The sequence below is a fragment of the Embiotoca jacksoni genome, unplaced genomic scaffold, assembly GCF_022577435.1.
Source record: "Embiotoca jacksoni isolate LCO1_2020_lvr unplaced genomic scaffold, fEmbJac1.0.p SCAF_15, whole genome shotgun sequence".
NCBI classification, from domain to species: domain Eukaryota; kingdom Metazoa; phylum Chordata; class Actinopteri; family Embiotocidae; genus Embiotoca; species Embiotoca jacksoni.
The window spans coordinates 465,001-481,620 of NW_027185285.1; the positions used below are offsets into that span (position 1 = coordinate 465,001).

The window sequence follows — 16,620 nt, forward strand, 5'->3', positions numbered from 1 at the left end:
TTATTTTTTTTTTAATAAAAAAAATAAAATAAAAATCTCTGAAAATATTTTGCGAAAGCACCAACAGTCATACAGTACCATTGCAATATCAATATCGAGGTATTCGGTCCAAAGTATCCCGATATTGGATTTGGTCCTCCTCATCCAGACCTATTTTTACTTGTATTGTCTTGGTTGTTGTTGTTGTTGTTGACAAAACTGGCTCCTGAGCAAAGTTTCCCTGGAACAGCTTATTAATTGCTCATGTTGTAGCGGCGGTATGTCGTTCATACGCGTGTCCCCGTAACCTGTTTGCTTTTAGTCTTTCTCTTTCCCTCTTTGTTCATCCAGCGAGAGATCAAAATGTGTGGAAAGTGGAGCGGAGGCGCTTGTTGTTCAGCTAAATTCACTCTGTGAACACACACTTTGAACACGACTAACACTCTTCCTCTTCCAATCATCCCATCAAACCAGACCTTTGCATTAACGAGTCCCCGCTCCCTCCTCTCCCCCCCACCCACTACTGCCCCGGCCCCACTCTCCCGCTCCCCTGGGACGGCCTGCTCTGGAATGCCGCTCATGGGGAAGAATCTCGCTGCAGGCACTCAATATGTCACATGTGTCTGAGACAGAGGGGGAGTCAGACGGGGAGAGGTGTGACAGGTATGTGCTTTTACAAGGCACTGACAGGTTGTCTGTGTCCGTGCGTGTGCGTGTGCGTGTGTGTGTGTGTGTGTGTGTGTGTGTGTGTGTGTGTGTGTCTAAAAGATTCCCCAGATTAAAGGTTTAAAGGGTTCAGATTAACAGGCTCAGGACACAACGCCGCGCTCTGAGCGGAAAGGGAATTAGGATGGCATTAACGTCTCCTCTGCACCAGCACATTAGCCATTCATTACCGTGCGGTTGCACAATCAGTACCAGGCTGCCCCTCATTCCCCTCTGTGTTATTGCATTCATGACAATGTTAACGTGTCGGGAGGGGGGGGGGGGGTGCCGTGTTTGTTATTCATAGGCCGTTAGCAGAAGTATAATTTAACTACCACAAATCATCAGGCAATTGTCACTTGTCCTTTATCTCAGAAATGTTTTCCAGAATCAAAATAAAATGCATAAGCTGTCGCTATTTCACCGTATTTTGATTTCCACCCCGGATCCAGTGGTGTGTGGAGATTTCCCATTCACACCAGAATATCCTCCTCTTTTAAAGCCTCCTATTAAACGAGATATTTATATCAGATGATCAATGTCATGTCGATTTCAAGTGTGTTCAGTGACCGAAAGCGAGCCAAAAGGCTCGTGAGCTCCAGCCGGGACTCTCTCTGCATTCAACTCTGTCCACCAACATGTCCCAAATCTGCAGGATTGCTCTGTGGCAACAAACAAGTGTCCGTGTATCCCGACACAAGCCGGTCAGGGTCAGCTTGGGTCTGGATGTTAAGAGCAACGACTGCCGGGAACTCGGAAACGTTATTTTTGTGAGGTCGAAAATGCACCGAAAAATCTGCGCGTGAACCTCGACGTGGGACTCGAAAGGAGGAAGTCACCACCGAGTGTTAAAATGAGCGCATTGTGTTTTATTGCGTTATCCTTTTTTTTTTTTTTACAACACTTGCTTTTTAAACGTCAACTGAAAAAGCATGAAAGGAAAAAAATTTGAAGAAACTATTTTCAGCTTTAATTATAGCGGCTACAATTAATATTCTTATAATAAAAATGTGTTAATGACAATGTGACAGGCATTGCTCATTCAAGTTATCGCCTGAATCCGCTGCTCCCGTCGGCCTGACAGGACTCCACAGCAACTTTCAGCTCATTGTTCAGCTGCATGGCCGACAATATTACAGTGTTGGTTCACTCTCGCCGTCATTTTCAACCACAGCAGGCAGCTGTGCTCAGACAAAAAGCCCTAAAAGCCCACTGTACACCCGCCGAGCTCCAAACCGCAGACAGTAACAACTAGAAAATAGCTGGAGAACATCGTGGGATGCACTAAAAACGTCCTGAAGAGTCCAAGGAGACCAAATACGGAACTAAAAGACAGTGAATATTAGAAACGCAGCTGAAAATGAATGCTGATGCTGCTCGATAACTGTTTGCCAACAAGTTTGTCATCTCACCTTGAGCGGTGATGAGATGTTAATAGTTTCCACTGCCAACAAGTAAATAAAGAATAAGAAATTACTGCGCGACGATTTGTGCAGGAAGCAACAGTGTGAGTCAGAAATCTGAAATCTGAGACGCGTATCTTCTTCCTGGTGTGAAAAACAGGCTGCAAATCTTCTCCTGCCTCATTTTACACAATTTACACGAGGTGTCAAATAAAAATTGGCATTGCTAAATTGGCGTTTAAAAAAAACAACGTAAAGAGAGCCTCTTTACGTTGTTTTGTTTTTTTAAAACACCAATCTAAATAACGCGCCTAATCCACGAAGGCGCCGCGCAGCTCTCGGCCTGCGAACTTCTCCGTGTTTTCCCGGCGCCTCCGTCGGGCGTGCCAAGAGCGATGTGAAGACATGGATTGACACACCATCTCTCCTCCAAAGCCTTCCTCCTCAGCATCGCCAGATTAAGGGATTAGCAGGCAAGGCGAAGCACTAAAGCTGGCTAATTCTCACCCGAGCACAGAGAGCTAAGGCGACCCGGAGCCCCGCGGAGCCCCGCGGAGCCCGGCTCTCCTCAGAGCAGCTGTGTGGTGGAGGGAGGGAGGGAGGGAGGGACGGAGACGGAGACGGAGACGCTTCCCTCCGAGGAGACAGAAAATCAAAGCGTCGCTCACGAGGCTTCCTCGCTCACGACGCCGATGACTTTGGGTGAACCAGCGCGGGCCACTGATAGTCCAGACACAAACCAACTTCTGTGCACTTTTGCGCGTCGTCGTCTCTCCATCGACGATCGCCGTTCGTCAGATTTATAAAGCGTTTAACTGGATTGCGCTTCATGTCATAACATCAGGTCTGAAGCGCTCTGTGTTTCTGTCGCTCATCTGCGCTGATTTTTTTTTTTTGCATTTATGAAATAGTGTTTTTTTTTTGTTGTTGTTGTTTATGATCTTTGTTTTGTCCTTCTTCTTTAATGCGCCGTAGATTCGTACGCTGCCACAACGGAACCGACGCGGACGAGGCTTTAAACAGCGATCATCTGTTTCACCGACACAAACCGATCGCGTGAATAAAATTGAAAACAATCCTGACACTATATCGACATGACGATGTCCCGGCAATGCCACCTGTAAGACTCCCATATAGAGACGTTTGACATTTGCATTTAAATTGTTTTACGTAAATGTTTGAAATAGATTTTATTTCATGAAATGTAAGATATAGTTGTAACGAATTGTTGTAAAGCACAGTGGGATAAAAAAAAAAAACAACAACCAAAAAAACAACAACAACCCGACATTCCTTCATGTTTTATCTAAAAATATGACTATGCGTGTGTTTGCCTGATCTTAAGCTCCGTCAACTCTTTCATGCTGTGTGTTTTTCAAGATCTTTGCCGCTGTAGGAGGAACATCATTTTCCTAAATGAATACATCAACATTTAAGAGAGCAAAAAAACAAAAACAAAAACAAAAAATGGAAGACTCAACCAATCAATTGTTGATGCACATAAAATAAACAATGTTTCGTCACCGTAATGGCTGCTGGGTCCCAGGAGAAGAAGGGCTGAAACATTCGGGGCTTTTATCTTTGAAACCATCGACACCGGCACCGACACCTCACGCCAATATTCACGACCTTCAGTTGGATGAAGGTTGGAAAAGTTGGCGGGACACAAAGGCGGACAATGAGACACGGGAAGCAGATTTCCCAACAGTGTTCCATCACCAACGCACACCCATTCGTCGCAAGTTTCGGTGCACTTCTGAGACCGAAAGCAAGCGAAACGACATCCGTCTCAGTTCGTGGACGGTAAACAAGTGGAAAAGGCAGTGAAAAAGAGATGAGGGGGGTGGGGGTGGGGGTGAAGAAAGAGGAAGAGAGGGTCCGTGGGTTTGGGCGCGTGCTCTCCAGCGGGCAGAGGACAATGCAGAGCTGGCAGAGTCGCTGTCTCGTGCCAGAGGGAATAGAGTGCCACATGGTGCCCCTTATGAGCAGGGCCAGCCTGGAGGGGGATGTGGGCCACAACGCATGTACGCATGTACGCATGTGTGCGTGTGCGTGTGTGTGTGTGTGTGTGCGTGCGTGTCTGCTTTTTTTTTTTTTTTTTTGTGCATGCACTTGTGTGTATGTGCGAGCATCCACAAGGTATCAAAAGAGGTGCGGAGACGAGGGAGATATATCTTCAAGTTTTCGGTGTAATTTATGGAGATTCATGGGTGTGTTAGAGTGAAAAACCGGTTGTTGTGTGTGTGTGTGTGTGTGTGTGTGCGTCTGTGGAGTGGGGGTACAGCAAGGTGGGGCACGGTGTGTGTGTGTGTGTGTGTGTGTGTGTGTGTGTGTGTGTGTGTGTGTGTGTGTGTGTGTGTGTGTGTGGAGGGGGAGGTAGTGGTGGTGGGAGTCCCAGTTCCCTTTTGCATCTTAAATTCCTCAACATCTGTTCAACCCTTCTCCGTGGTAGCAGCAGCGGGTTGTGATTTTCCGTGTGTGCGTGTGCATGCATGTTTGTGTGTGCGTGCGTGCGTGCGTGTGTGTGTGTGTGTGTGTGCGCGCGCGTTGAGTGTTTTGTGTCTGTCTGCATATGTGCATGCTCTGCTGAAGGTGCTGGTTATTACCCACACCTTAATTAGGAGCAGACAGAGACTCATTTTCAACAATACTTGCAGGTAATGCGAAGCGTTCGCGGTGAATAACAAAAGGAGAGAAGACGTTCACCTCCACGAAGTCTCCTCTGCCCACGACATCGTCTGAGATAAAAAATAAAAAAAATAAAAAATAAAAACAACAACACCCATAATGCACGTCGCAGGTCGGCCCGTCGGAGTTAACAGCGGTGAAGTTTCCCCTTCATCAGTTGCAGCACGAACACCGAGGCCGCGGACGAAGAGAGGTCGAGTTTCAAGAACCAAGTAGGTCAACCTGAATGACCCGGGGAGGAGGGTGGTGGTGGTGGTGGTGGAGGGGGAGGGGGGGCTGAGCACATTCAGCATCAGTTGTTTTTGTTTTTTTTCTTCCCAGCACAGATTCGAAGCAGTCTGCGAGAGATGTGGGTTAGCACGGGCATGCCATGTGCACGTATGAATGCGAAATGACAAAGATTTCGGAGATGAAATATTTAGTTGCCGAGCGCCGTCTCCTGAGCGAGAGTGACACGAGTTTCAAAGCGTAAACACAAACAGCTCTGAGGCCGGCGAGCAGCGGCGGAAAGGAACGGTTTCCAGAGGACACAAATGTCCACGTTTGTGGCGCTCGGATCTGACTTCAGTTTTTTTTTACACTTCAGGATTCCTTGTCACGGTCATCTGACACCGCGGCCGTCGTTAACCACTTCGCAAAATCAAACATTTTACACATGAAAAGGTTGGATTGTCTTAAAAATGCGATGTTGTAGATTTAAAGACCGACACGGTACATGAATTAGATCAAATTGAGCTCCATTTCAACCGGCTGCGACATTCAAATGACACAAAACAGCGTGTTGACTGATGACAACGACTCGTATTTAAGGCAAACTTCACGCACAGGAGTGTTTTTGTGACTTTTCCTCAAACAACTTCATAACGACTTCTCTCGCCGCTGTCCGTCTGCATCGGAGGTAGGTACGTGAAGCGACGGAAACCACACACACACACACACACACACACACACACACACACACACACACACACACACACACATCCATAACCTCTGTGACAGACGCTCTCCATTCGGCACCCCTCACTAACCCGACGCCAGTCTTGTGCCACCTTGATGCCAAGCCTGCCAAACTTATGTCACATCAGAGCGGACCCTGTGTCAACTCCTCACAGTGCATATGCCAACCCGATGCCCTCCACATGCCAACCTCATGCTACATCGGTGGCAATCCTCAGACAACAATATGCCAACGGAGGACCTCTGCTTGGCCCAAGTGTGCGAAATCCCTCGGCGGCGGGGCGGGCACCGGGTGGGTGGGTGGGTGGGTGGGTGGAGGGGAAGTGAGGGGAGGGGGCGGAGGGGGGCGGGGGGGGGGGCGACACTGTATATGAAAGTGGAAAAGGTCAAAAGTCGCTAGCGAATTAGGGTTCAAAGACAAATCTGTCGTTTTGGTTCTTCTTCAGTGGATGCAATTAGCAGAGAAATCCTGCTCCCGAGCCGCGCTTAAGCTCTAATCTGAGAGTCTGTGGGTTCCCTCCAGTCGGCCCGTCTACCAGCCTGTCTCCCACCGAAGCCCCTCACCTCTGTCTCTCTCGCACTCTCTCTTCCTCCTGATGCCTGCTGGCACTTTGGGAGCAGTGCCCCTCCAATCCCTGTAACCCCCCCCCCCACACACACACCTCCCACCCCACCCACCATCCCTCCTATCCTCCCCCTCCACCTCCTCCCCCTCCTCCTCCTCCTCCTCCTCCTCTGGATGCCAGCCGACGGCCCTCACAGTGTGGCACGCCATCTGCTGCCGCCCGCCCCGGCAACCCATCCACCCCTCCCCTCCCTCGCTAACTCCACCTACCCCCCCCCCCTCCACCCCCACCACCCTCCACCCCTTACCCCTGCAGACAGCAGCTACCCACAATCCCCCTCTGCCTCAGCCGCGCGGAGCATAGAACAGGAGGCTTTCGCACAGATCACTTCACCCCCCCCCCCCTCCCCGATGCCCCCGCCATAAAGGAGGAAGCTGGGGGAAAGTGTGTTTGTTTGTGTTTGTGTGTGTGTGTGTGTGTGTGTGTGTGTGTGTGTGTGTGTGTGAGGAGGTGGGGGGGTGGGTGGAGATGGTTGGGAAGGAGGGTGGGGTGGGTGTGGGGGGGTTGGGAGGGGGCTTGCAAGACAAAGTAGACAAGCTTTTAGTTCCGTGTGTAAATAAGAAACAATTCTGTACATGGATGTACACACGCACACGAAAAACACACGGTATGCATGGCAAGCATTTGCATACAGGAAATTACTCGCTCACTCACACACACTTTTGAAGTTTACTTTTTTTGGTTGATGTAGGCCACATGCTCTCTCTCTCTCTCTCTCTCTCTCTCTCTCTCTCTCACACACACACACACACACACACACACACACCAAGTCCTGCTACTCGCCCTCCTCCTACTTAATGTGCCAGTGTAACAGGAATGAAAACAAATCTTTAAGAGTGTCAGAAAAATAAGTAACATTGATCTTGTTGTCTGTGACGTTATGTGACACTGTAATAGGAAACGACATCAGGCTCCCGCTCGTGCGTTGAATTTGGATGTTGTCATCTTCCTATTTACATACAGATCACCTTTAACAGGTGTGTTAAAAACACACCTTTTTTTTTTTTTACAGAGCACAACAGACGACGCCTCGCCACAGGGATCACCGACACGAGGGCCGGCCGGTGAAACCTCCCTGCGGATGCTCGGGCTGCTGATGCCTGTCTGGGATCTGACGCCGTCTTTGTGGCGCAGCTCTCTGATCACTGCTTAGCTTTGAAACGGAGAGATAAATAAGATGAGAGACATCAAACTATAGGAGGGAGGGAGGGAGGGAGGGAGGGAGAGAGGGAGAGAGACGGAGACACGGAGAAAGAGAGAGAGCGGTGCTCCATCCATCTTGTGTGAGTATGGAGCCTCATTCCTGGCACTCTATCCATCAATGAGCGCAACATTAACTCTCTGGATCAGAACCAACATCCCCAGATCTCCCTCCATCTCTCTTCCCCTCCCCTCACTCTGCTAAATACACACCAACACACTCGTACGGCATTAGTATTCCACCGCCATCCACGAAATAAAAACCTCAACTTCCACCTCTCTCCCTCCCTCTCACCAAGAGCCCGTCGTTTTTCATCCCAAAATCTCCCACTCCGCTGGACATAGAGGAAGTATTTTTATATTTTTGACTGGCTGTTTGGTGTGTGTGTGTGTGTGTGTGTGTGTGTCTCTCTGTCTCTTTCTCTGTCCTCCTTACACACTAACAGCTAACCTCCTCAGCACCTCTGATGTTTTTGAGCTTGTCTCGATTCACCTCCTCTTTTCTCCTCTCCAGATCTCCTCTCTGCTGAGCTGCCCGATCCGCTCCTCTCTTTGTCTCTCTCCCAGTTGGTGTTAATAATTTAACTACTGAGCTGCTGCAGAGCTGGCTCCCGTCCAGGCCTCAGATTGGCACTGTCTGTCTATTTATGACACTGTGTGGTGGCGCACATGTGTGGGATGTGCAAGAGTGAGAGGAAGTGTGTGTGTGGGGGGGGGGGGGAAGGGGGGGGTGAAGACGTGCACGTGTTTCCCTATTAGACTTCAGTCGATAGCAAATTAGCCTCCGGAGCCACGAGACTGTCACCTGCGGTAAATTGAAGTTAGAGAGCGAAACGCGTGTTTGAAAATCAGATTCTTCCTCCAGATTTCTCGCCGTGCGACTGAAATATTCGACTTACTATTTACTCAAAGCGGTTAGTGATCATGTGAGTGGAACATTTGATAGCCAAACACAGTAAACGTTATTGTGTTTATTTCTGAACGTCTACTGGACTTTCAGGTTATGTTTAGTGTGATGTAACAGTAGTGGGTGTGATGTTATTTTTTACTCAGACTCACTGGTAAAAAAAAAAAAAAAGATTCGCAGTTTTAAAATAATACGGCTGACATAGCTACTTGTGATTGTTCTAATTTTAAATGTTCCTCTTAAAGTCATTTCATGTTTTTTTGGTTCAATGTAATTAAAGGTTCATTTGTATTTGTACTCGACAGATAAAGTGGCATTGATTTTAAAGGGTCCTCTCCGGTATGAATTAATAATATAAGAGCAACCAAAAGACACTTAAATTCTTACAATCTCTGATGAAACAAAGGGATAGAAAGAGCATAAATGGTACGTATGGAAGCTCCAGGATTTGGAAAATTAAAAAAAAACAAAATCCATACTCCAGAGGCAAAAAAAGGGAGAAAGGTTTAAATCATTCTTCATGGGAAAACAATATTCCTTTAATTAAGAAAGTGCAGAGCAAAGAAGGAGTTTTGTGACTTCCAAAGACAAAAGTTTTCTCATGGCAGGTACGGATATGCAAAAAAATCAAGTATTTCAAAAGGTAAAAGGCAGTGATGAATGCAATTGAAATATTTTTCATTGACTGACATGAGTACATATTTTAAAATTGTATTCATATTGTCCTACTTTATCTCTAAAACTATTTTGCTCAGAAATAACAGGGACCTATTTTAATTAAAGACGCACCAGTTCCCGTCTGGCGATGCCCGCAGTAAATAATGAGCTCAGCAAACAAGTTCCCCAAAATATCTGTTACCCTCATCACCTGAAAACACTCTCCAGATTCAGCTGATCCGGGAGAAAGAAAGAAAGAAAGAAGAAAAAAAAAAAAAGGTGACATTTCCGAAGCAAGTGTGTGACACGGTGTGAATCTCGATGCCACCTCCTACACCTCTCACCCTCCCACAATCCGGCCCACGACGGAGCACGGGCCGGGTAATCAGAGCGAGAGGCTCACGACATTCATTTACTCATCCTCGGTATCATCAATCATCCTCAGAGTCAGCAGTCATCTTACCGTCAGCTGTCATGTGCTCTAATGGAAAACATTTGCGAGTGTATTTCCTCTGGACTTCAACCCAGATAATGAGGATTGTAGACCGTCTAATTGTTCCCGAGCTTTTTTTTTTTTGTAATTCTTTGTTTACCTTGATTTACGGCGTCTTCTCCGAAGTGTAATGAACACGGGGTTGTTTTCTTACGTGGTTGTTTGCCGCCGCCGCCGCCGTCGAGGCGACCTGCTGCCGATGCGGTTGAACGAACGGGTCGCTGCAGCGTCGAGGCCTTCTTCGGATTCGTAGTAAACACAGACATATGCGAGGCCGCCCGCCGCTCCACCTTCTCTAAATTTGATATCTCATAAGGGCCTTTCACACTTGCCGGGGAAACGTAAACACAGCACGAGCGGCTGCGCGCACACGGAACCTGCGCTTGTCATTTATTTCAGAGATGGAGGGCAGGTCAGCGTAGCAGACGGTGTTTGTGTGTCTGTGTGCAAGCGTCTGTGCAGGCTCGCGTGGCGGTAGACGCGCATGTATGCGAGCGTGCGTGTCGAACGACGGACGGAAAAACATGCGTGTGCGCGTGCATACACACACACACACACACACACACACACACACACACACACACACACACACACACAGTGTTGACAGGTGGCTGTGGTAAAGAGGTGGTCCCTGAGCTGGGGTCTGCCTGTCTCTGGCTGAGAGAGAGAGGAATAAAAAGCTCCCAGCAGCTGTCGCCCTAATTCCTCTAACACGGTGCTTGTGCTCTGATTAGAAAACAGATCTGGCCTCTAATTTACTCCTGACACCAACTAATGCTCTATATCTCAATCGCTCCGTCCCCGCTCGCCACTGGCCTGCCTGCCTGGACACACACACACACATACACACACACACGCATGCACACATACACACACACACGCACACGCACGCACGGGCGCGCAGGTACACAAAACAAGCAGCTGAGCGTTGAAGCCTCATCTCTGGTGTCACCTCGACACACCGAGGTTCACACGTGAGGCCGGATTTGTTTCCTCTCCTCAATCAGCACAACAACTCACCGGGTCGGGAGGAGTCAAGCGCGTCGCTTCCTGACAGCGTGCGGTGCCAAATTCCGGCACGTGGAGGGATCTGCTGCGGAAAATGCAAAAGAAAAAATGCAAATATCATTTAGATTTGACTAAAATATGAGACGTGGAACAAAATAATGACTGAAAATGTTCAGTTGTGCAGTGATTTCTGACCTTTTTGGGATAAAACTGCTAATTATGAAGCTCGCTACAGGATGAGAGCAGCTCATACTTTTTTTTTTATCTTATTTGTTTTTATGAAGCCTGAAAGTGACAGTAAATAATCTATGTTTTGCTTCCTGGCATTTCAGCCCGACTTCTTGCTTCTAATTACGACTTCTACTAAAAATATGGCGACGAACCTGCAGAACAGCAGCCAAAAAAAAAAAAGAGTGCGACGAGGTTGTCAAATTTATGTCTGAGCATGTGTGCAAGTCAAAATATGTGGCTCCTGTCCAATTTATTCCAAGTTGTGAATTACAGGGGGGAAAAAAAACTAAAAACTTCGAGGACCAGTGCAGGTCAGCAGTGTGGGATGCTGTTGCTGCTGGAGATCAGCTTTTTCAGCCTGCAGCCAAAATTCAGACTCTCCACCTGAAGGTTGGGACGTTTTCAAGGCTTTTTTTTTTTTTTTTTGTAGATCCTGCAGAACATGTAAAGGATCAAATTAGTTCAAATATGCAACATTTTCTTATTTTTATTGTAATATACTGGATATTTGTTTGCTATTTAGACCTTTAAAGCATACTTCTATCCAACTTGGCTTGTCTTTTTTTCCTCTATATATTTGAATAAAAAATGTGGGACAGAATGGAATTCGGTTGACGCCGTGGGAAGTATTTTAAAAATACAGTGATGGTCTTTTAAAGACTTAAAGTGAGACACAGTGAAAAAAGGCCAAACAGCCTCATATAGAGGGCTCCGACTGAACGTGCGACAGCATGTAAAGTGATGTTCAGTTCGTGTGCCAGTGGAGGAGGAGGAGGACAGGCCGGCTGGGTTGTCTGGGTGCCGTGACGGCGCAGGCCCAGCAGGGGGCAGAGGTGTGATGCTGGGGAGTGGGAGGTGACAGCTCAGTGTCACACTGCACACACAGGGTGGTGTCACCTCACCAGGCTGGGAGAGCAGAAGAAGAAGAAGAGAGAGACGGAGGGAAGAGGAGAGAGAAAGAGAGAGAGAGAAAGTGGACAGGGAGACAGAAAGGTGAGAGATCTGTCTCAGTCGCGTGTTTTTGTTCGTCTATCTTTGTGGGGACTTCAGGTGTTCCGGTTTATGGATTTCGGTGTGTCTTTACTTCTTCACTGGACTGTTTGAGCGTTAATTTAGACTTTTCTTTTAGCTGACGGTCAGAATTGGATTTAGATTCGGCTAAGTGGGAGTTACTGTGATGAAAACAGAACTGCTGAAATGATGTTAGAGATAAGACATTATTTTATTACATAAAAAAAAAAAATGTGTGTTGCTTTGTAATGGGATACTACGAGGCCAGTTTTCTTTGTGTAAGTGTGTGTGTGTGTGTGTGTGTGTGTGTGTGTGTGTGTGTGTGTGTGTGTGTGTGAAATCCTTTTTTATTTCCTCTTTCTTCTCTCTCTGTCTCCAGGGAGTCACTTGGCATCTCTCCCTACTTTTAATTCTTGCTCCACAAACTGCTGCTGTCTGAACACTAGCTGGCAGCGCACACACACACACACACACACACACACACACACTGCTGTTAACACCCCCCCCTCCCAAAATTGGCAATGAAACACACCCATGCAGTCGCCCCACAACCATTTTAAATGCAACACACACACACACACACACACACACACACACACACACACACACACACACACACACACGTTTCCCTTTCACGTCACTGTCATCTGAGATATTGGAGAGGAGCTCACAGACACATACAAGCGGCCTCAATGACACAGTACAAGTTGAATCCAAAGAGATAAACACAAATACACTCACAGTGATGAAAGACCGAGATGTTTACAGCCTCCCAGGAAAGACACACTAACTCACACACACACACACACACACACACACACACACACACACACACACACACACGATACATAACATAACATAAACATAAATCAAGGAAGTAAACGGACATGAACATTCCTCATTTATTTGTTTATTTCGATCCCTTCCAGCTGAGTTTTGAACCGAGCATCACTGTCAGCGGCGCTCACACAGCCGCCCGCACGCATTCAAGTTCTCCAGCAAAAACACACACACACACACACACACACACACACACACACACACACACACACACACACACACGCTGACAGGCAGACAAGCCAAACTTCAAACGCGAGAAATAAATAACTTAAAGACAAGTCTGATCGGGATGAATAAATAAGAAGAGGAGAGAGATGCAAAAAAACAGGAAGGAGAGACGGCGTTTGCAGCAGTGAGAGGAAGCAGAGAGGGAGATGCAGTGATTTTCAGAGGGAGGCTGGAGGTGCAGGCAGAGAGGGATCGAGTGTGTCACACACACACACACACACTTCCAATCTTACTGAATTCAAACTGGCATACAGCGGCTCAGCAGCAAAGATGAAAACACCCTCCAGAGATGAATGTTTGTGTGCGATTGTTCTGCAGGTGGAAAGTGCCTGCAGGACCCAGCGTGAGGCACTGACTCGCTTGTCTTTTGAGTTTACTACGCGGCCTTTTTTTTTTTTTATTTTATTTTTTTTATTTTTATTTGGAGAAGGGTGTGAGTGTGAACGCAAATATGCAAATGAAACGGTTATTATTGCATTGCTCATCAAGCAGTGCGGAGCAGACATTAATAGGCTGATGAATATGCATGTGAATTTGTTAATTAAGTTAATTATTCTGCTGAAAATGCATTCGTCTTCCAAGGACATCTTCCCCAGGATTCCAACCTGCTCCACTCATTAGTCATGCGATATTTTACACTGGGCGCAGGGACAAGGGGTAAGGGAGGAGGGGTAAGGGGGGGAGTGGGGGCAGCAGGGGCCACTGGGGTTGATATGTATACAATATAAGGGCATCGTGGGTTTCAACACCACTTAAGAGCAGCAGTAAGAGCCTCAGAACTAGATATAATGGCATTATAATGGCGCCCAATCATTCGTCAGCTCTTCAGAAGTGAAGGGTCAGACACGGAGACAAAGCGCTGCAGCCGACTACGGCGGGGCGTTCACGCTCCTAGTGGCCAGACGCTCGCTCCAGCTCTGCTTTTCTCTTTCCTCTCCAGTAATTCCCCCTCTTCGCTGCTTTTCCTCTAATTGCTTATTAAAACCCTCTTAAATGAACTTTTTGTGCCAACTTTCCAACACATTAATTAATTGTTGTAGCCAATTAAGTGTCGCTGCGCAAATGAGCTTCAGCACAAATGGTCCTGCAGGGCCCCCCCATCCCCACTCCACAACCCCTCCGCCCCCCCAACACACCCACACACCACCACCACCACCACCCTCCTCCTCTTTCACCACCCTCGCTGACTGCTTTCCCAGCAGCCCCTCTGCCCTTAAAGCGGCAGCATCAGCGCAGACAGACAGAGAGAGACATGAACGTTGCCTGGCTCATGATGCTCTTTGAATTGAATTGGTAATGAGGGGGTGAGACCTTGAAAAAAAAAATACTTTGGTCTGCAAAAGTGCAGCATCATGCAGAGAGGGTGACGTGTCATTGGCTGAAGTGGACAAAACTGCAAAAAGGTCAGAAAAAGGTTTTAAAAAGTCAGCGTCATCTTCCTGCGGGCTTCTTTTTTTTCTTTCTGACAGAGTAGATAAAAACAGCGTATGCAAGATTTTAAGTTTCATGACCTGTCAACTGTGACTTTATCAAAAAAAAAAGAAAAAAAAAGCAACACATATCCATCTATATCCATCTCCGAAAGCCTCCTAAAAACTCTTCGGTCGGCCATCACTGCTGTCGAGCAATCAAGAAATAACGAGTGTGTGACAGCAGTTTTCCACAAAACTATAAAGTGAGAAGAAACGGAGATGGTGTTATGGCATCCATAAAGCATGCTGTTGCAGCAGTAAAGCATATATCACTGCTGGGATAGAGTCAATCAATTTTCGAAATATCGCATAAATAAAGAAGTAGTCATAAACGAAATGGCTGGCATTAAATTTAGTTTGATAGAAGACAAAGAGGGGATCTGATGAAGGCAGCACAATTTGCTCAACACCCAAGTTGCATTCATAATTAAATGTTTTTTTGTCTTTACAACTGGCTCGACTTGAAGAAGAAAAGGTGTAAATATTCGGCCAAAACCGCTTTATCCAAAAAAAAAAAAAAAAAAATCGACATGTTTAGTGTGCAATTCTTTCCTCGCATTAGCCATTTTTGGTTTTGTTAATCATGCAATGTGTGTGTGTGTGTGTGTGTGTGTCTTAGATGTGGGACTGTGGGAGTCCCTGCCTCCCCTCACTGAGTTTACACATAGTCACTGATCAAACAGCCTCAGTCATCAAACTCAACATCAAACCGTAGCACGGCTCAGAGAGACAACAGCGGCCCAGATTTACACCGCACAAAGGAGAGACACGCACACGCACACGCGCACACGCACACGCACACGCACGCAACAGTATCCAGAGCAAGAGATATGCGACTTGTTTTAAGGACTCAATTAACTGAAGCTGATTTTATTTTGTACTTTCATGTGAAATCGAGGAATGAGTCACATTAACTAATAAGAGCTGATTTATGAAGTGCATCAGAATTCACGATGTCTGCAGAAGCACTAAAGTTGCATCGTCAACTAATGTGGAAATGTGTGAAATAGCATCCAGTGTGTGGAGGATTAAACTGCTTACTTTGTTCCCCAGAAGCTGCTCAGTGGTTGCCCTCTTTACTTGTCCATCATTTTTCTCTTTTTCCTTCCCGGCTCTTTTTCTTTCTCCTCGTGCATCGTGAGTTTTCTGCAAAAATAGAATGCAGCACAGGATGAGACAGATTGACGTGCCAGACATTTGCCATAGATTCCTACAAAATCATCATGAATATTTTTGACCCACAGTTTGAAAACTACAACAGAGGTCACCCTCCGCCGTCACCGCTTTAACTCAAGAGTCTCGACGAAAGAAAATAAACTACATTTGACTGCGATAAAAAGTGGCATTCTGCATTTCATCGAGCAGCTGGTCTGCATTTTAGCAACGGATCCACATAAGTGCTCTCTGTAGCCATTTGGGGGGGTGGGGGCAAACAGATGTGCAGTACGAGGTCTGTTATTTGTTCAAGGTTGCCAGATCTGACATGCTGGACAACGGACATCACACCGCTGAGATCACGAGTGTGCTCGACTACAGAATGTAACAATCATCTTGCACGGGGACTGAGGAAAAATGGACCGAGCAGTGATATAAAAAAAAAAAAAAATTAAAAACAAATTAAAAACAAATTCAAATTTCATGAATAAAATTTGGCGTGAATTGACTGAAACGGACTGTCAGTCAATTCACTATTCGTCTGGACGTCCACCAAAATCACTGCAGCTGACAGTGGAGTGGCGGCATCCAAAATGGAGGCTTCTGCTTTTGAATGGCGCCGTCGCCCGTCTCTGCCATGGCGAGTACGTGCTTCAGACTGGCAAGCATGGCACATTTATGGGCATTCCCCATAAGGTGCCTTTCTGATTGATGGCGCAGCCTCGTGCACCTCCCTCCCGTCACTCCTCGGTCCTGATTTATTCGTCTAGTCTCTGTGACTTGGCACTGGCATTGCCCACTACTTCTCCTGTGGAAACTCCCCGTGGGCACATTCACTATTATTTGGAGTCCCGATGGGCAGAAGCATCAGACGGAAACATGCAGGCACACACCCTCGTACACACACGCACACACACACACACACACACACACACACACACGAGGCACCGTCTCATCTCACTCACACTGGGCCTGTGCTAGAGGGCAGGTGAGCCTCCCACTGCCTCCACTCTGAAAGGATCTCTCACCCAGAGGGCTCAGCTGCTCGCTGGGCCAGAGG

At 47.0% G+C, this 16,620-nt stretch overlaps 1 long non-coding RNA gene across 1 annotated transcript in view; it reads right to left on the reverse strand.

Moving 5' to 3' along the window:
• The window catches only part of LOC138197749 (uncharacterized), a 13,983-nt gene extending 3,800 nt beyond the window's left edge, over window positions 1-10,183 (reverse strand). Inside the window, exon 1 of the long non-coding RNA XR_011178232.1 lies at window positions 9,716-10,183. This is a non-coding gene — a long non-coding RNA (uncharacterized lncRNA). The remainder of the gene's footprint in view (window positions 1-9,715) is intronic.
• Window positions 10,184-16,620: the final 6,437 nt, after the last annotated feature.